At 38.9% G+C, this 21,534-nt stretch overlaps 1 protein-coding gene across 3 annotated transcripts in view; it reads right to left on the minus strand.

The window, feature by feature from the left end:
- The window catches only part of Dpp10 (dipeptidyl peptidase like 10), a 1,484,741-nt gene that overhangs the window by 389,690 nt on the left and 1,073,517 nt on the right, over positions 1-21,534 (minus strand). The gene's annotated exons all lie outside the window — the stretch shown is intronic.

Consider the following 21,534-nt stretch of genomic DNA (forward strand, 5'->3'; position numbering starts at 1 on the left):
CTTACGTGACACCCTCCCCCTTGGCATTTTTGGGTTTTGTTTTTTTAAGACAGGGTTGCTCTGTGTATCTTTGGTTGCTCTGGAACTCACTCTGTAGACCAGAGTGAGATTAGCTTACTTCTAAAATAGGCGCTAAAATTCACCAGGCAGGCAATAATGACTCTGAGCTTTGGACTCTTCTGTCTCTGTCTCCAGACTGCTAAGATTGCAGGTGTGCATCACCATGGCTGGTTTCTCTTGTTGTGGGATTAGATCCAAGGCCTTGGGCATGTGAAACAAGTGATCTACAAACATATCTATGTTAATAATCCTATTTAAAATTAACTGCACTATGCTAGAAGGATAGATAAACATTTACAAAGACAACAAATTAATTGATGCTAAGGCATGGTATGTTCAAGAATGGACATAGAGTTCCCAAAGGGCTACCCTGTCCTGCTTAGTTGACTATCAAGGCAAGTGCTGTGCTGAATGCACCTATGTTTCTCCTCCTGCAAACTGAGCCTAAGAACCTAACCAGACTCCAGGTTTTGTATCCTTATAGTATTAGCTACCATGAGATATGCCATGAAAACATATTTTATAATTGGAGCATAGAGCCCCATGCTCAGATTTTATTATGATCATGATGAAGCACAAATACTCAGAAGCTGTTGATAACCGATGGGTAAACTTTTCCTGTAGATATGTGAAAAAACGTCTGCTTAGGAGATTGGAGAACAAGGACAGACCAAAATAAATAGCGCATTTAAGTCTAGTTTCGGGAACCAATACGTTAATCAAGATTATTTAAAAAGATATGGCTGAGGAGACACTTAAGTGAGTTGTGGGTGACCCCAAAAGAGTTTCACTATTGAAAAATTTCACCACAGCTTAGATGAATGATAAATTCTCTGGATGCATATATGGAGTCCATCCTTCAGGTAACTTTCCCCCCCTCTTTATACTCTAGCTCCTGAGACCACATGTATGTGACAGAATTACATGTAGCCAGGGAAAAGATATAGGAGGGAGTGGCTAGAATCTCTGATGAAGAACTAATGGGCTTCTCCAGCTTCCTGGCTAATCAGCAGTCCAGATCTTGACAGCCTCTTGTGGATGATTTTAGTTATTCTGATTAAGATTCGAATGGCTATTATACTCAGAGGACTACATTCCAAAATAATATAAGCATAGAATAAAAGCAAAGAGAGATGCCAACAGGTGAAGGAGGAAAAGTGGCAAAGTTTACTAAAAATTTCTCTTTTCTCAGAATTGTAAGTCATTACAGTGCTGGATCAGGAGGACAAGAAGTAATAAAAGTAACATTAGAAGGAAATATGGTGGATTAAGTTATACATGCAAGATGATGTTATAAAAATGAAAGACAAGAAGTAAGAGATGGCTCTTTAGATAAAAGAAGCTATTGCAGAAGACCCCAGTTTGGTTTCTAGCACCCACTTCAGATGTTTTACAATCACCTATAACTCTTACTCCAGAAGATTTAATGACTTCTGATCTCTGCACACACCTACACTTATGTGCACATAACCTTCCTCTATACGCATATGCACAATCATGGGTATGCACATTTACCTCTAGACACATCTACACAATCAAAAAAATTAAAGTAAAATACAGATACATTTTTGTCTATCTTAAATTTATGAGAAGAGCCTCTCCCCTCAAGCAAAAGCAGTAACAGATGGAAAAACTTCAACTCTGTTGAGTCTTTTTGCCATTCTGTCTTGTCTACAATGTTTGAATACTGGGGACATAGCAGCAGGCCTAGGCTTGAGTCTATTGAATATAAAATGCCCCACCATAGGCAAATAGGGTGGAAATGCTGGAAAGCGTAAATAGACTTCACTCCCTGGGCACACGTCAGATGTTTAGCTTTCATTATTTGTAATTGCAATTCAGACCAGGAGAACAAAACTGCCCAGATGAGACATGGTTTGAAGGGCTTTGTGACTTGGTATTTGGACACTGTCTGTCACATTTCATCATGGTTTACATGAGCATTTTATGGTCTGTTATCCCAACATCAAGGCCACAACTGAATTTTTCCCTGTAACATGTGGACTACAAATTGTTATACTTATTAGTATAGTATTGGCTATGAACTTCAAGGATCTAGATTCGCCTAACAGAAAAGGATATGCCTGTGAGGAATTATCTATATTAGGTTACCGTCTGTTCATTCATGTGACCGATTATGTATGTTGGGCTAATTGAGGTGAGGAAACCTAGCATAAATGTAGACATGTGACCATTCACATGGATTATGATCCTGGATGTAATAAAAAGAAAAGAAATCTACCTAAGGGGCAGCCTTTAGCACCCCTCCCTAGTCTCTGTGATTCCTGTGTACAAACACACAGTAACCAGTTATCTCACACTGCCGCCACCATACCGTCCCTGCCATGATGAAATGTGCCCTTGAACTGTGAGCCCAAATCAGTTCTTCCTTCCTTAATTGTCCTTCACCAGGTACTCTATAACATCAGCAGAAAAAGAAACTAGTGTGCCATATATTAAATGACAAATCTAGTGAGGCCGTTTGGGAAGGAGATGAGACCGACAATTTGTAGTCCACATGTTACAGGGAAAAATTCAGTTGTGGCCTTGATGTTGGGATAACAGACCATAAAATGCTCATGTAAACCATGATGAAATGTGACAGACAGTGTCCAAATACCAAGTCACAAAGCCCTTCAAACCATGTCTCATCTGGGCAGTTTTGTTCTCCTGGTCTGAATTGCAATTACAAATAATGAAAGCTAAACATCTGACGTGTGCCCAGGGAGTGAAGTCTATTCACGCTTTCCAGCATTTCCACCCTGCACTTGTTCATGTGCTGTGTCTGGATGCCCAGGTTTCTCTCTGTGCCATGATGAAACTGGACAAAGACAGACCAGAGACAGGATGATGAATGAGCTTCCTTCCACTGAAAGCCTGGGTTGGCCCCTGTTCTTGGCAGTCCTTCTACTCACACACATGCTCTGAAATGCATTCTTTAATCTTACAGAGGGCAAGCAGCTGAAATCCGCAATGGCTGAGAAAAAAGCAAGGGACAGTCTTTTAAGTTTAGATACGTGTCTAAATTCAAAAGTCTGCATTAGTCCAGTACACTTTGGGGGATAAACATTGTGGTTGGGCTAAGGAGATGGCTCAGTGGGTAAAATGCCTGTCACACAGCATTAGGACCGATGTCAGGACCTCAGAATTCATGTAAGTTCAGATGCCTATGTATATGTCTCTCATTAAATTGTTTCCATGGTAATATGGAAGGCAGGGACAGAATTCCTGGAAGTTTGGGGACCAGATAGCTTGTAGTAAACAATGAACAACAAAAAGAACACAACCATGTCTCAAACAAGGTAAAAGATGAGGACCAACACATAGGGTTACCCTCTAACTCCTGTACTCATGTCTTGGTATGCATATAACTGCACAGAAAGACACACATGGTGGAAGGTATTGTTTAATCTAATTAACCAAACTTATATATTGAAAATACTGAAGTCCAAAGAAATATAAGGATACAAAGATTCTTTTCAGTTAGAGTCCCTCACCTTAAGACATGTTTTTTAAAACCTTACTTCAGTGAATTTGAAATGCACCTAGCAGCACAGACCTTAAGTGATGCCCACATTCTAAAGAAACCAGTCTTTTAGGAAGGCGCAGAGAAGGTAATCATTTCTTCAAAAGTAATTTCAATCTGCAATTGTAGAACTTCTGAAAGGGTATTGATTCCTTAAACAGAGATAAAATTAAAGTAAAATAGGTTTTAGTTGTAATGGTAAAGAGCCAATACCATCTAAATAGCAGACCTTTAAAATTGACCAGAGGCTAAAATCACACTGTACAGAATGACACATAGCAAGTGTTCTCATACAATTTCATCCCTAAGTTTCATACATTATCACCCATCACTGAATAGCCTACACAGCACGAGGTTTAATTCTGGAATTTTATGGTGTCATTACCTTGCTTTTTTGAGACAGAATCTCAATTTGCCCAAACTGGCTTTGAACTCTGTATTAACACTAGGAGTTTCTAAAACTTATATTCCTGCATCAACCCCCAAAATACTGGGATTACAAATGTGTGCCACCATACCTAGTGTTGAATATTTTAAAAACTTATTTTGTGTATGTTTTTGTGTTGTACATGTTTATGTATGTGGGCATGCATTTATCAAAGGCACATACGGAGTTCAGGAGATAATTTGGATAGTTGGCTGGCATACTCTTTCTATGATGTGAGTCTAAGAGATGGAATTCAAGCTATCAGGCTTAACTGCAATCACCTTTATCCTCTCAGAGTCTTATCACTGGGCCCTAACACATTTTTAACTTGAACACTTTTTTTGAATTTTCACATTTCATTCTAAATGATTTTTATAAAACTCTAACTTTATATTTCATTTTCATACTGATTCCATAATTATAATCATTAGTATACAGGAACACCTTGACCCTGCCCCTATAGAACCAGTAACCTCACCACTCTGCACCTGGCAAGCAGCTCACTGACTGCATGCAGAGGCAGAGGTCCCTTTAAAAGAACCCCCTCTCTCTCCCCAGCTGTTCTTCTGAAGAGGCAAAGAGGCCTTTACCTCCTTCCATCTCCCCTTCCACTCTTTTCCTCTTCTCTCTCTCTCTCTCTCTCTCTCTCTCTCTCTCTCTCTCCCCCCCCCCTTGCCTCCTCTCTATCCTTTATCTCAATAAACTCCACATTCAAGCTCTGTCTGCATGGTTTATCTATCTTGTTACCTGCCATGGTTTGAACCCATCTGTCATGGTAAGCCACAAAGGTCGCAACTAGTGCTTTATCATAACAATAATTTTCTCCTCACAATCTTTTAATATATTGTGATGGCTAGTATAATTTTTAACCTGTCTGAATCTGGAACCATGTGGGAGACATATCTCCTAGTATACCTGTAAGGGATTGTTTATCTTCTTAGAATGTTCGTGAGGGATTACCTTGACTGCATTTGTTAAGGTGGGAAGGCACCCTGCTGACACTGGCATTCTAGGCTGTATAAATGGAGAAAAGGAGTTGAGCAGTGGTACTCATCTCTCTTTTCTGATTCATAGAGTGGACAAAATGTGGTCCTGGTCCCCTACTTCAGATTCCATTTGCCTTGACTTCGCCATCATAACAGAATATGCCTGGGCTGTGAGCTAAAGTCAACACTGGTTTTCTTAGATTGCTTTTGTCATGGTGTTTTGTTACAATAACAAGACACATAGAGCCAGCAAAGCTGAAACACAGAACTTTTTGGAGAGGCTGACTCGATTTTCTTTTGCAGTCATTCTAGATCACTAAGCTAAAAAATGTGTTCCAGAAGGTCTTGTATTTGTACCAGTCATTCTACAAAACAAACCCTCTTACAGAAGTCAAAAACTCTACTACGTAAGTCTTCGTTCTAATTACTTTTAAAATTAATTCAAACTTTGCACCTTTAATTTCACCATAATAAAATACAGTGCCCCAGCAATTCTGTGGACTCTAGGAGAACACTCTATTCTTTTCCTCTGAATGTCTCATAGCTCCCTGATATTTGAGAACAGAGATGTGCTTATATGCATATATGTGTGTGCATGAACTTCTTCCTTTTCTCCGTGGTCATCAAAGCTATTTGTATTGCAGTTTTCTTCTTTTCTCTCTTCTAAGTTTTTGCTAGTCTTTCTAAATTTCTGGTGGAGTTTTTGATATCTTATAATCACAATGGACAGAATGGATTCTCCACTCTTCTAAGAACATGAATTCTCTTTGTCGTTGTTAAGGAAACTTACTATCAGCAAGAAGTACTTCTCAGCTAAAAGCTAAAATCAATAGAGTAAGGGTAGTGTAAGACAGGGCATTCTTCTTACAAGGGGCAGGCACATTGTCTCCCTCAACTTTTGAAGACAATAACATTCCGAGGATGATAATAAGTACCACCATATTTATTAGTAAACAGTCTCAGAAGATAGTCTACCTAGTTATCTGATCTACTTTTACTCAGAGAAAGTACAGGGCCTAGCATCAAATTGTAATTCTAACAATATCCACACTTCAGTGCTACATTATAGTGTTATAGGCTCCTCGGGAGTCAATTTCGAAACGATGAATATTTTGTTCTATTTTCAGATATAAAATACAACGTTGTTCTGCCATATCTCATAGTTAATTATGTTATATCAATTACCAGAACTCTAGACAAAATGCTGAGTTTATTATAGGATATTTTTACGACAGAGGAGATGGGATATAAATCTTTACTAACTGAAATGACTTATGCTGTTATTGATTAATCAAATGACAATAGGCTTTTAGTTGTGATTGGGGGGATGTTAATATAACTAGAAATTCCCTATCTAGAGTATACACCTACAAACATGGATCTCCGCCTCTGTTCTTAGGCCAGGAATAGTGACACTTGCCTGTAGTCTTAGCATTCAGGAGACACAGGCTGGAAGATCACAAATTTGAAGCCAGTCTGAGCTACATAGTAAAAGCCTATGATTAAAAAAAAAAATTAAAGCAACCAATAAAACTGACAAACAAACAGAAATCTAAATTGTGTACTTAGGAATACTAGCTCTTGTTTACAGGCTAGAAGAGTAGACCGATGACTTTATGAGTCTGTATTACTCTGATCTAGACTCAATGGCAATGTTTGTGTATATGTCAGGAAAAAATGTAATGTCCATATTCCACAGTATCTTCTCATTCTATCATTGCTGACATGAATCTCTTCCACACTAAAATGGGGCCAAAAGGTTTATTAATTGTAAGCAATTTGTACTGATGACTTGCCTTTAAAAATATGAAAAGTGACCTAGACTGGATTATTCAGCATTACAAAATTGCAACAAAGGTAGTGAGTATATGGAAGATGACCTTTATACTGATGAAATATAACTTTAATCTATTGGTAATGCCTTATCTGAAATCCACTGATACTTGCTCAGGACTCTAGCAGTTCTTGGTAAATTCTCTTTGTTGAATTTCTAGGGCTTCTTACCGGGATCTCTCCACCTTGTACTCAGTGAAATGCCCTCTGTTGGGACATCTGAGTTTCCCCTTGCATGCTGGTATAGGCACATAGTTTTTTGTTGGAGTTTTAAGGCTCTAGGAAAGTAAGGGGTGGAATGGAACAAAAGGGTGACTGGCCACAGGGAGGAGGTCAAATGATCTTTTTTCAATCACACTCATTTTTAGTGTAGCTCTCCCAGTCTGATAACCCTCATTTCAACCTGGCATTTCAGCTAGGTAATGCCACACAGTTTTCAAGATAAGATGATAGAGTGTGTTTTATAAGGAGTAGGGCAGCATGATTAATGAGTGAAATAGCTAATGGATAATTGTTTGTATGTATGTTTATGTGGGGTGTGTGGGGAGGGTGGCACATGCATACATATTTGCATCCTGCAGAGCCCAGAGGACAGCTCAAGCACTGTTACTCCAGGACTGCACAGCTTGTTTTATGAAACAATTCCATCACTACCCTGGAGCTTGACAAATAGTCTAGGTCTGGTGGTCAGTAAGCCCATGATTCTCCCCATCTGCACCTCCCTATCTATGGGATTGCAAGTGAGTATCACTATACCTGGCTTTATTTTTTTTTATGAGTTTTCTGGGGAAGGAACTCAGGCCCTTGTGCATGGGATGCAAACACTCTTGTAACTTAGTCATATCCATAGCTCAAATTATGTTAGTCTTCTGGCCTGAAGGACATTATTACTGACCCAGCTCTGATCCCAATTTCCCCATTCACAGAAATAGATGCATAATATCACCTGAATCTTTTCAGAGGAATCTTGAGTACAGCTGGCTAGCTAAAGTAGCCCAGAAATTAAATAATCAGATTTAAACTGAAAAGACTTGTTGGGGCTAAGCAGTGGAGGCACACACTTCTAATCCCAGCACTTGGGAGACAGAGGAAAATTTCTATGAGTTTGAGGCCAGCCTGAACTACAAAGTAAGTTTCAGAACAGTCAGAGCTGTTACACAGAGTAACAAGAACTCTCCATGTGTTGGTTTGGAAGAAAATTACACCCAAAGGGAGTGGCATTATTAGAAGGAGTGGCCATATTGGAGCAGCTGTGTTCTTGTTGGAGGAAGTGTGTAACTGTGGAGGCAGGCTTTAAGGTCTCATATGCCTTCAAGTCACACTCTATGAGACTGACCACTTCCTGTTGCTTGTGAATCAAGATGTAGGAACTCTCAAGTCCTTCTGTACCACCATGTCTGCCTGTGTACTGCCTTGTTTCCTGTCATGACAATAGTGGACAAAAACTCTGACCTGTAAGTGAGCCACCACAATATTTTTCTCTATAAGAGTGTCTCTTCACAGCAATAGAGAGTAGAATTAAGATAATCCACGATAATAAACTCATGGGGGGAAAAAGAATAAACCAATTAAGAAAAGAATAGTTTGCATCTTCTCTGTATGTTAGAGAGGAGTTATAAGCAGTGTTCATGAATAAATATATTTATTTACCAAGTTTCTGTATTTGTGCATATGTATAAATAAAAGGATTGCTCATAGTTTCTTGGTTCTTCACATATATAGTTGTTTTAATTTCCAAATAAAGAGAACCCTCAGGGCCCAAATAGACTTCTCACGTTTGAAGTGAAAATCATCTGACTGTTGGGAACTACACTAAAATTGAATGTCCCTGAGAACCAGAGTTTCTCTCTTTGGAATGCATTGATCTTTGTAATACAAATTATTTATTTTCATGTGCATGTATGTGTGCCAGTGTGTGTCCATGTGTGTCACATATTTACAGCAGTCCACAGAAAGATGAGGCAGGTGTCAGATGCCTCGGAACTAGAGTTACAGCTGGGAATTGAACTTGGGTCCTCTGCTTGAGCAGCCAGTGCTCTGGCCACTGATGTATCTCTCCAGCCCCATGAGCATTGATCTTTAAAAACCCGAAGCATGAAAATTCCATCAGCTTGAATCGCACCAAGCAGTAATAACTATTGATCATTTTCCAAGAATATGTTAGGTGGCAGGTTGGCTGCAGAATACTCAGGGATGAATTATTACTGGAAGGAACCTATGAAAGGACACAAACAGAACAAGAGGACACTGGATGGCATATGGAAAACTTGGTCAATTATTCTCCAGAGGATGATGAAGGACTTTTTAATTATTTCAGAAGGCTATAGAAATGCTCCAGCAGTTAAGAACACTTTATGATCTTCCGGATAACCTAAGTTTGACTTCTAGCACCCACTTTGGGTGGCTTGTTACCACCTGTACCTCCAGCTACAGGGGATTTGATGCCCTTGTGTGGCTACCTAAGACACTGTTCACCTGTGGCATATATTAACACAAACATTCACATAAATAAAAGCAAATATCTATTTTTAACAAGAAACAAAATACAAATAAATAGGACAGTCATATTTTAGAATCCAAATTGTTAAATATGAATACATTGTGTTCATTTTTATGGAAAATTAGTCATTTCATATCTTAGAGGACTTTGAGCATACTATTATCTAATAAGTTATCTTTTCTTAATCTAACCATGTATTTGTCCTGTGTGGTTCAAAGGCAAAGAGGAGCAGAAATAAAGAAAGAATAAGGTAGACAGACGTGATTGAGGATGGGACTTGGCGGGTAAACTATTTACCAACTAAACATGCAAACCTGAGCATGGATTTTCAATATTTAACAACAACAAACTGAGTCTACTGCAGTACATGAGTTCCAGGTTCAGGCAGAGATACTGTCTAAAGAATTACAATGCTGAGTCAGTTGAGGACAAAACCCAAAACCCTGCATTCACATATGTATGTCCAACACACACACATACAGAGGGGGATGGGGATGGAGAAGGAGGGAATGAGTAAGAAAATGTGGGGGAAAGAGAAAAGAGGGGAACGGGAAGAGAGAGAAGTGCTGTGGCTCTAGCACATTGTAAAGATTTCTCACTCATATTGGTTTAATAAAACACTGATTGGCTAATAGACAGGCAGGAAGCATAGGCAGGGCAACCATACTATGAGAATTTTGAGAAGAGGAAAGGCAGAGAGTCAGTCATGAGACAAATGCAGAGGAAGCAAGATGAGAATGTTACTGAGAAAAGGTACCAAGTCACATGGCTAAATATAGATAAGAATTATGGGTTAATTTCAATTGTAAGAGGTAGTTGATAATAAGCCTGAACAATAGGCTAAACAGTTTTTAAATAATATAAGCCTCTGTGTGTTTCTTTTGTACTGAAAGACTGTGGGAGTGGACAGGACAAAAACTTCCATCTACAGAGGAGAGAAAGGAGTAAGAGAGAAACAGATTTGACTACACAGAATCATATTAAGATGGAAAACAAACTATAAATGCAAAAAATATATACTTTTTCAAATATTTTGGTAACTATAACAGTACATGTTCACCATTAAAGCAATATGAATCAGCATTGTCTATCATATCAATGATAAATATAAGCCACTATTTTGTTGATGTTTTTCCATCTTCATTGAAAGTATGAAACTATTTGTTTATGTACCATGTGCAATGCAATATTTTGGGATATAAGTATAGTTGAATTGTTATCATAATGTAGCTAATTGATTTCAACTCAGTGTTACCATTTTTAACCATTATTGTGTGGTGAGAATATTTGAGATCAACCCTAAGAGTATTTTAAATATGCTATGTGCTATTACTGACTAGGTTCACCATGCTATTCTTTAGATGATCAAAATTCATTTTTCTGCACAATTCAAACTCCTAATTTTTGATCAACATCAATTTCGTTTTGTAACTCACAGACAACCAAACAACCATTTTGGAGGAATGAGAGAGCTAGTGTATGTAAATAGTCCTCTGTCCTTCACATGTACCATAGCATATACTCTTACACATATGTACAATACAAATAAATAAGATGCAATTAAAAATAAAATAATGCTAGTGGATTTTACCAAATATATACCAACATGTAAGAACCACCAGAATAAAAATTGAAAGCCTCTCTTCCACCCCTAGGTCTTTGAGGGGTTTTAAGTTTTACTGAAAATAGGGAAAAATATAATCTTTCTACCACAAGGCTACAATGGACTTTGAAGATGAAAAGTTAGAAAAGTATACTTTTTATTCAGCATTTCATGTATTCCCACAGGGGAGCTAATCAATAATAATTGGCTAAATAATGTATTTTGAACACATGTCCATTGCATTTAGTTCACCTTTTTCACAATATATCTGCAGATCACACAGTACAACCAATCCTCCATAATTTTAATATTTTATCTGAGGTACACACATCTCTGAGCTCATTGTGAAGGAGATTCTGGGTGATGTGATAATAACATGTATAAACTGGCTTTGACAGAAGTAGGTCAGCCATGTTCATCAGATTTATTTTATGGTACTGCAACTTCTCATTAGAAGCATCAGCTTTTCTCAGTGTGGGATTCAGACAGCATATGCCCTTTAGTTTTTGTCAACTATACAGATTGACGTTACCTGGGAAAAAGAATCCTCAAATGAAGAACTGCTTCTGTCCCACTGCTCTGTGAGTACTGTCTCGACCAATGTTTGATGTGGGGAGGGAGCAGCCCACTATGGTGATGCCACCTTTGGGCACACATTCCTGAGGTGTATAAGAAATCAGACTGAACAAGCCATGGAGAGCAAGCCAGTGAGTAGCTTTACTCCATGATCTTCACTTCAGTTCCTATTTCCAAGTTCCCCTTTGGCTTCTTTCAGTGATAGACTGTGATGTGGAAGTGTAAGCTAAAATAATCCCTTTCCTCTCCAAGTTGCTTTTGGCCATGTTGTTTATCACAGCAACAGAAAGCAAGCAAGTTCTGACTTGGTCAGAAAATATGACCCTCAATAGACCTTTCTTTGCTGTTTTCCAAGACATATGAAACAGACTCAGAAGTAGGCAGTAGAAATATCTTTATGTAGCACCTACGCAGTCCCCATGATACAAAGTTACTGGCAGAGGCGGAGCGGCGCGGCGGCCAGACGCACAGAGGCGGAGCGGCGCGGCGGCCAGACACGGCGGAGCAACACCACATACAGGAAGAGGCTTTCGGGGACCAGCACAGCAGCAGACCCAAGCGGCGGGGACAGGCTTGCAATAAGGAGAGCAGTTCGCCCTACTACAATTGAATCAAAGAGGTAGGCTTTTGGTTGGCCAGGTCACTGGCACAAGGGGAGCCTGGTCCTGTCCTGAAGATCCTTCGGAGGGGTGAGAGGGTTCTTGGCCTGCAGCAGGAACCACGAAAGAGAGTGAGGGCATTTTGTAAGCGGAGCCCTTGGCCAGCAGGGAAACCTGATCCGGTTTTTAAAGGACCCATTGGATAGGATCAATAGGAGGAAATGGGCAGGCGCCAAGGCAAGAATTCACCCAATAATCCAAAAAACAACATGAAAACATCAGAACCCAATGATCTTACAACAGAAGTATTTGAACAACCTAACACAGAAGAAGTGGAAAAAATCGACTTTATGAAGATAATAGAGTCCCTTAAACAACATGTAAAAAATGCCCTTATAGAAATGGATGAGAAGTATAACAAAAAGTTTGAAGAAATAAGTAAATACGTACATGATACCCTGGGAAACCAAGAAAAAACCATCAAGCAGGTAATGGAAACAGTTCAAGAATTGAAAACTGAAATGAAGGCAAAGAAGAAAATACAAACTGAGGACCAGCTGGATATGGAAAATCTAGGCCAACGAGCAGAGTCTACAGAAACAAGCATAATCAATAGAATACAAGAGCTAGAAGAAAGACTCTCAGATGCTGAGGACACCATAGAGAAAATAAACGAACAGATCAAAGAAAACAGCAAAGCCAACAAATTCTCAACACAAAACATTCAGGAACTATGGGACACAATAAAAAAACCAAACCTAAGAATAATAGGAATAGAAGAAGGAGAAGAGTCACAGCTCAAAGGCCCAGAAAATATTTTCAACAAAATTATGGAAGAAAACTTTCCCAACTTAAAGAAAGATATTCATTTAAATATTCAAGAAGCATACAGAACACCAAACAGACTGGATCAAAGAAAAACATCTCCTCACCATATAATAATCAAAACACAAAATATACAGGTTAAAGAAAGAATATTAAGAGCTGCAAAAGAAAAAGGGCAAGTAACTTATAAAGGTAAACCGATCAGACTTACACCTGACTTCTCGATGGAAACTATGAAAGCCAGAAGGTCCTGGATAGAGGTTCTGCAGAAGCTAAGAGACCATGGATGCAAACCCAAACTACTATACCCAGCCAAGCTATCGTTCATTATCAATGGAGAAAACAAGACATTCCAGGATAAAAACAAATTTAAACAATACGTAGCCACAAATCCAGCACTACAGAAAGTAATAGAAGGAAAATCGCAACCCAAGGAATCCAACACTGACAACACTGCCTACAATAACCCAGGCATCTAATGACCCTTCACGAGCACATCTCAAAGAAGGGAGACACACAATCTCTACTACCAAAAGCAATAAGAATAACCGGAGTAAACAACCACTGGTCATTAATATCACTTAATATTAATGGGCTCAATTCACCTATAAAAAGGCACAGGCTAAAAGATTGGATACGAAAACAGGATCCAACATTCTGCTGTTTGCAAGAAACACATCTCAACCACAAAGACAGGCACCTACTCAGAGTAAAGGGTTGGGAAAAGGTCTTTCAAGCAAATGGTCCTAAGAAAAAAGCAGGTGTGGCCATACTAATTTCTAACAAAACTGACTTCAAACTAAAATCAATCAGAAGAGACCGAGACGGTCACTTTATACTCATAACAGGAACAATTCATCAGGAGGACGTCTCAATCCTGAATATATACGCCCCCAATATAAAAGCACCTACTTATGTAAAAGAAATATTACTAGAACTCAAGGCAGACATCAAACCACACACACTAGTAGTAGGAGACTTCAACACACCTCTCTCTCCAAGGGACAGGTCAATCAGACAGAAACCTAATAGAGAATTAAGAGAATTATTGGAGGTAATGAAGCAAATGGACTTAACAGACATCTATAGAACATTCCACCCAAATAGGAAAGAATATACCTTCTTCTCTGCAGCTCATGGAACCTTCTCAAAAATTGACCACATACTCGGAAACAAAGGAAACCTCCACAGATACAAAAAAATATCAGTGTCCACCTGTGTCTTATCAGATCATCACGGATTAAAGTTAGAAGGCAACAACCACGCTGCCCCCAAAAAACCGACAAACTCATGGAAACTGAACAGTCAACTACTGAACCACACCTGGGTCAAGGAAGAAATCAAGAAAGAAATTAAAGTCTTCCTTGAATTTAATGAAAATAAAGGGACAACATACTCAAACCTATGGGACACAATGAAAGCAGTGCTAAGAGGAAAGTTCATAGCACTAAGTGCCCACTTAAAGAAAACGGAGAATGCATACATTGGGGACTTAAAAACACACCTGAAAGCTCTAGAAAAAAAAGAAGCAGACGCGCCCAGGAGAAGTAGAAGACTGGAAATAATAAAACTGAGGGCTGAAATCAACAAAATAGAAACACAGAAAACAGTCCAAAGAATCAATGAAACAAAAAGCTGGTTCTTGGAGAAAATCAACAAGATCGACAAACCCCTATCCAAACTAATTAAACGACAGAGAGAGAACACGCAAATAAATAAGATCAGAAATGAAAAGGGGGACATAACCACAGACACAGAGGAAATTCAGAGAATCATTAGATCTTACTACAAAAGCCTGTATGCCACAAAACTGGAAAATACAAAAGAAATGGACATTTTTTTTAAATAAGTATCATATACCAAAGCTAAACCAAGACCAGGTGAATGATCTAAATAGACCGGTTTCTCGCGAAGAATTAGAAATGGTTATCAAAAATCTCCCTTCGAAAAAAAGCCCAGGACCAGATGGTTTCAATGCAGAATTCTACCAGAACTTCCAAGAAGAACTAATACCTATACTCCTTAATGTATTTCACAATATAGAAACAGAAGAGTCATTGCCAAATTCCTTTTATGAAGCTACAGTTACCCTGATACCAAAACCACAAAAAGACCCAACCAAGAAAGAGAATTACAGACCGATCTCACTCATGAACATCGACGCAAAAATTTTCAATAAAATACTGGCAAACCGAATCCAAGAACACATAAGAAAAATTATCCATTATGATCAAGTAGGCTTCATCCCAGAGATGCAGGGCTGGTTCAACATACGCAAATCTATCAATGTAATCCACCATATAAATAAACTGAAAGAAAAAAACCATATGATCATTTCACTAGATGCTGAAAAAGCATTCGACAAAATTCAACACCCCTTTATGATAAAGGTCTTGGAGAGAATAGGGATACAAGGGTCCTACCTAAATATAATAAAAGCTATTTACAGCAAGCCAACAGCTAACATTAAATTAAACGGAGAAAAACTCAAAGCCATCCCACTAAAATCAGGAACACGACAAGGATGTCCACTCTCTCCATACCTCTTCAATATAGTGCTTGAAATTCTAGCAATAGCAATAAGACAACATAAGGAGATCAAGGGGATTCGTATTGGAAAGGAAGAAGTTAAGCTTTCATTATTTGCAGATGATATGATAGTGTACATAAGCGACCCCAAAAATTCTACCAAAGAACTCCTACAGCTGATAAACAGCTTTAGTAATGTGGCAGGATACAAGATCAACTCCAAAAAATCAGTTGCGTTCCTATACACTAAGGATAAGGAAGCAGAGAGGGAAATCAGAGAAGCATCACCTTTCACGATAGCCACAAATAGCATAAAATACCTTGGGGTAACCCTGACCAAGGAAGTGAAAGATCTACTTGACAAGAACTATAAGTCTTTGAAGAAAGAAATTGAAGAAGACACCAGAAAATGGAAAGACCTCCCTTGCTCTTGGATTGGGAGGATCAACATAGTAAAAATGGCAATTCTACCAAAAGCAATCTATAGATTCAATGCAATCCCCATCAAAATCCCATCAAAATTCTTCACAGATCTGGAGAAGACAATAATTAACTTTATATGGAAAAACAAAAAACCCAGGATAGCCAAAACAATCTTATACAATAAAGGATTGTCTGGAGGCATTACCATCCCTGACTTCAAACTCTATTACAGAGCTACAGTATTGAAAACAGCTTGGTATTGGCATAAAAACAGAGAAGTCGACCAATGGAATCGAATAGAAGACCCTGACATTAACCCACAAACCTATGAACACCTGATCTTCGATAAAGGAGCTAAAAGTATACAATGGAAAAAAGAGAGCATCTTCAACAAATTGTGCTGGCAAAACTGGATGTCAATCTGTAGACGAATGAAAATAGATCCATATCTATCACCATGCACAAAACTCAAATCCAAATGGATTAAAGACCTCAATATCAGTCCGAACACACTGAACCTGATAGAAGAGAAAGTGGGAAGTACTCTACAGCAAATGGGCACAGGAGACCACTTCCTATGTATAACCCCAGCAGCACAGACACTAAGGGCATCATTGAATAAATGGGACTTCCTGAGGCTGAGAAGCTTCTGTAAAGCAAAGGACACTGTCACTAAGACAAAAAGACAACCCACTGACTGGGAGAAGATCTTCACCAACCCTGCAACTGACAAAGGTTTGATCTCCAAAATATATAAAGAACTCAAGAAACTAGACCGTAAAAGGCTAATCAACCCAATTATAAAATGGGGCACTGAGCTGAACAGAGAATTCTCAACAGAAGAAGTTCAAATGGCCAAAAGATACTTAAGGTCATGCTCAACTTCCTTAGCGATCAGGGAAATGCAAATCAAGACAACTTTAAGATACCACCTTACACCTGTCAGAATGGCTAAAATAAAAAACACCAATGATAGCCTTTGCTGGAGAGGTTGTGGAGAAAGGGGTACAATCACCCATTGCTGGTGGGAATGCAAACTTGTGCAACCACTCTGGAAAGCAGTGTTTCGGTTTCTCAGGAAATTCGGGATCAACCTACCCCTGGATCCAGCAATACCACTCTTGGGAATATACCCAAGAGAGGCCCTATCATACAACAAAAGTATATGCTCAACTATGTTCATGGCAGCATTGTTTGTAATAGCCAGAACCCGGAAACAACCTAGATGCCCTTCAACGGAAGAATGGATGAAGAAAGTATGGAATATATACATATTAGAGTATTACTCAGCAGTAAAAAACAAGGACTTCTTGAATTTTGCATACAAATGGATGGAAATAGAAAACACTATCCTGAGTGAGGTAAGCCAGACCCAAAAAGAGGAACATGGGATGTACTCACTCATATTTGGTTTCTAGCCATAAATAAAGGACATTGAGCTTATAATTCATGTTCCTAGAGAAGCTAAATAAGGCGAATCCAAAGACAAACACATAGGCATCCTCCTGAATATTAACCTTCATCAGGCGATGAAAGGAGACAGAGACAGAGACCCACACGGGAGCACCGGACAGAAATCTCAAGGTCCAAATCAGGAGCAGAAGGAGACGGAGCACGAGCAAGGAACTCAGGACCACGAGGGGTGCACCCACACACTAAGACAATGGGGATGTTCTATTGGGATCTCACCAAGGCCAGCTGGCCTAGGTCTGAAAAAGCATGGGATAAATCTGGACTAGCTGAACATAGCGGACAATGAGGAATACTGAGAATTCAAGAACAATGGCAGTGGGTTTTTGATCCTACTGCACGTACTGGCTTTGTGGGAGCCTAGGCAGTTTGAATGCTCACCTTATGAGACCTGGATAGAGGTGGGCAGTCCTTGGGCTTCCCACAGGTCAGGGAACCCTGATTGCTCTTCGAGCAGATGAGGGAGGGGGACTTGATCGGGGGGAGGGGGAGGGAAATGGGAAGCGGTTGTGGGGACGAGGCAGAAATCCTTAATAAATAAATAAATTTAAAAAAGAAAAAAAAACAAAGTTACTAGGCAAGTAGTCTAAAGATTAGAAAAAAATAAAGAATTTCAGAGGCCAGACTAATTTGTAAATAGCAATGAATAACATCAACTTTTTTTTTCAATTTATATGTCTGTATGATGTGTTGATTCATGATCACATGTGTGGGGATGCATGTACATTTGTGTGCATGTTCACATGGATGCTCAAAGTGACTCCATCTTATTCGCTTAGTCATTTGAATCCAGAATTAACCAGTTCAGCCAGTCTGGCTAACCAGTTTGCCTGGATTCTTGGATTGCTAGTGGGCTACCATGTGCCCTGGGCTTTATGTCGGTGCTGGGGTCAGAATTCCAGTCCTCACACTGTGCAGCAAGTGTTTTACCTGCAGAGACTTCTGCCCAGTACATCATGAGAATTGCTGGTGTTTCTATATCCCTCCAAGAAAAATCTCCATCTAAATAAGTGTTGTAAAACTCCAAGCCAAGACCCACTGCAACTCTTAACATGAGAATGTCACCTTGGGAGATATTACTTGAGTTCAAATAGATAAACCTCCTGAAGCTTCATTATGTCTTTTGCGCTCATGTGCCCAGAGAGAATAACTAATCGGGAGAGAAAGGAACGTTTCATATTTGCTGGTCGTTAAGAAAAATGTAATCCATTCATACAATGGAGAGCATGATTACTTATGTGGACACCAAGTAGAGTTAATGGGCCTCTGAAATCTCTACTATCAGTCACTAAGAAAGGCCTATAAAGCTAAAAATTGAAGTTCCCATCGCCACTCAATATTCAAGTGAACACGATGGTTACTAATTCTTAAAAGGAAAATTACTACATTTATTGCTATTGCTGCAGAGAAAGAGCGAAATTAAATGCAGCTTTGATCCTTGAGGACAAATTTCATGTTCTACTCTCTGTAGCTCCAGCATCTAGCATAATTCTATGAACAAGCTGTATGTCTCTCGAGGAACCCTGTGAGAATAATTCTACTGGAGAATGGTCTGATATGGTAGTCCCTTCCAACTTATTCCTTAACCTCTACTAACAGAACTGAAATGAAGTCTCTGAAGTTAAAACAGAGGAAAGCTATTCAACTAGGGGCATTTTGACATATTGTATGTATAAATAAATATTTTATTTTAAATTGTACTTGGTCACCTTTTCTTTCACTCCTGTTTTGTTTTGTGGAACCAAGTCTCCTGAAGGGCAGTTTGCCATTAATCTTACCATGTATCTGAGGATGACCTGTTTTCCTGTTGTCCCACATCTTTATGGCAAGTCCTAGAGTTACAGATGTTCCCCACTGTACGTAGCACACACCCCCACACAAATACCAATCAGAGTCATTATGCTAAACCACAAAATATTTATAGTATTTATAAACACACACACACATATATATATATATATATATATATATATATATATATATAGTATAGGGCTTGGGGTAGTTGATCTAAAATGCCCAAGGCAAGTTTAATATAAATAAACAAAATAATTTGCATTAAAATCATTTGAGTCATACTTATAAAAATAAACACTTATCCTAAACATAGAAAATTGGAAGTCCACTCAGATTACTAACTGAGCTTAAAATAAAGTCTAAAAACAAGTCTAAACAAAGGTTAAAGGATACTAGTTCCTCTCAAGGTGCTTTTGAATTATAAGCCTCCATCACACAGAAGGCATGCTCCTGTACTGTCTCTACTTTTGCTGCTAAAATATAGGTAAAATGAAAAGGCTGTTTTCATTAGGTTAATAATCCCTGTGGTTGGAGGAAAGCCCAGAAAAATATAAACAAAGTATATTATATTACTAGTGCATTATGGCTAGTATGTTAGTATTAATTATCAGCTTGGCAGAATCTACAGTTACTGGGATATGAGCCTCTGGGCATACCTGTGGGGATTGTCTTGGTAAGTGATATGAGAAGACCCCTCTTAATAATAGGCAGATATGCCTGAGGTCCAGGACTCAGTAAGCAGAGAAAGGCATCTGAACTGAGGCATCCTTCTCTGCTTCCTGAGTGAGGAAGTGTGTGTGAAATATCATGAGCAGCTCCTGCTCCTCTCACACACCTTCCTTGCTTGCTGCCCTATGTTCCCCACCACAGCAAACTGTGGGGTTCTGGTTCAGGTGACCCACGTATCCCTATCTCCTTTAAGTTACTTTGCCAAGGTATTTCATCACTACAATGGGAAAGTAATTGAGACAGTGTGTATGTTTTCTGTGTGTCTTTTTAATGTGATCTTTCTGTTATATACTCAATGAAAATTCATGCCTGTGTAATAGCCACACCCATGGACATGGCTATACTGTGCAATGAATGCATTCATAGTGTAAATGCATCTTTTTAATTAAAAATACATTAGCCTTTTCAGGTTATTTATGTGATGATTTCTTTAAATCAACTTGATTTTTCTAGAAATGTCACCACGCTGACGGCATTCACAATGAGCATGTAAATTAAGGCATCATTCAAGTTTTTAGTCACGCACTTGCAGGACAGTCTTGAGTACTTGATCAGCATTCAGCTCACTTGACATGTGAAGACCAGTTCGTCTACTATAATGTTTTTCACTTTGCTACTTTGCTAATACTAAAATCAGAAAGACCGAGCAAGTGAGATGTTTCAGCTCCTAAGGGCACTTGCTGCTAAGCCTGATGTCCTCAGTCAGTCCCAAAGACCCAGATGATGGAAATGGAGAACCAATTCCTAAAAGTTCCCCATGAGCACTATACACATGCTATTGCACCATGTAACACACACACACACATGCATGCTAATAAGTAAGTGCATTATTTTTAAAATATTAAGAAAAGAAAGTGTTGAAAGTTTTCCCCCACTGAATAGAAAAAAATCTGTTTTTCTCTTCAATCCAAAAGGACAGCTTAGCTACAATGTCTCAAGTAAACTTTTTTTTTTTAAAGTAGCTGTCTATTGATTCAAATCTAAAAGAAACAAAGCTTATTCCTAAGACACTTTGATGGAGGGATGGCTCAGAGGTTAAGAGCATTGAGTGTTCTTGCAGAGAATCTGAGTTCTGTTCCCAGAAACCACATGGTGGTTCACAATCATCTGTAATGAGATCTGAGGCCCTCTACTGGTGTGCATGCATACATACAGGCAGAATACTATACCTAAAAAGCAAATACATCTTCAAATTTGCTTTATTCTTTAAAATTACCAAAGTTTTCTCTCCCTCCTTTGTATGTGTATGTGCACATGTGTGTGTATGTGTGTGTGCGTGTGTGTGTGTGCATGTGTGTTAACTAACACCTTTACCACTCAATATTATTTTTTGAGATAAGTGTTGTCAGTGAGTTTGGAACCCACTGATTTGGATAGGCTTCCTGCCAATGAGCCCCAGGGATCCTCAAGTTTCTTCCTCCGAAGCACTGGGATTTAGGCTTATGGCTGTTAGAAACCAGAACTCAAATTCTCAAGTTTGCACCAAAGGCTTCTTACCAGCTAAACCATCCCCTCATCTCCTAAACTGCTTTCCTTTGGTAATGATATAAATAATCATATTATCAAGAATGTTATTCAACCACACTGAGAAACCAAGACTGTATCTGAACAAGGTTTTGCTTCTTTTCTCTTCTCTATCTGTGGCTGCATAGCA

This window comes from Microtus oregoni, unplaced genomic scaffold (genome assembly GCF_018167655.1).
Source record: "Microtus oregoni isolate MIOR12 unplaced genomic scaffold, Mior012 000003F_ref0000135, whole genome shotgun sequence".
Taxonomy (NCBI): Eukaryota; Metazoa; Chordata; class Mammalia; order Rodentia; family Cricetidae; genus Microtus; species Microtus oregoni.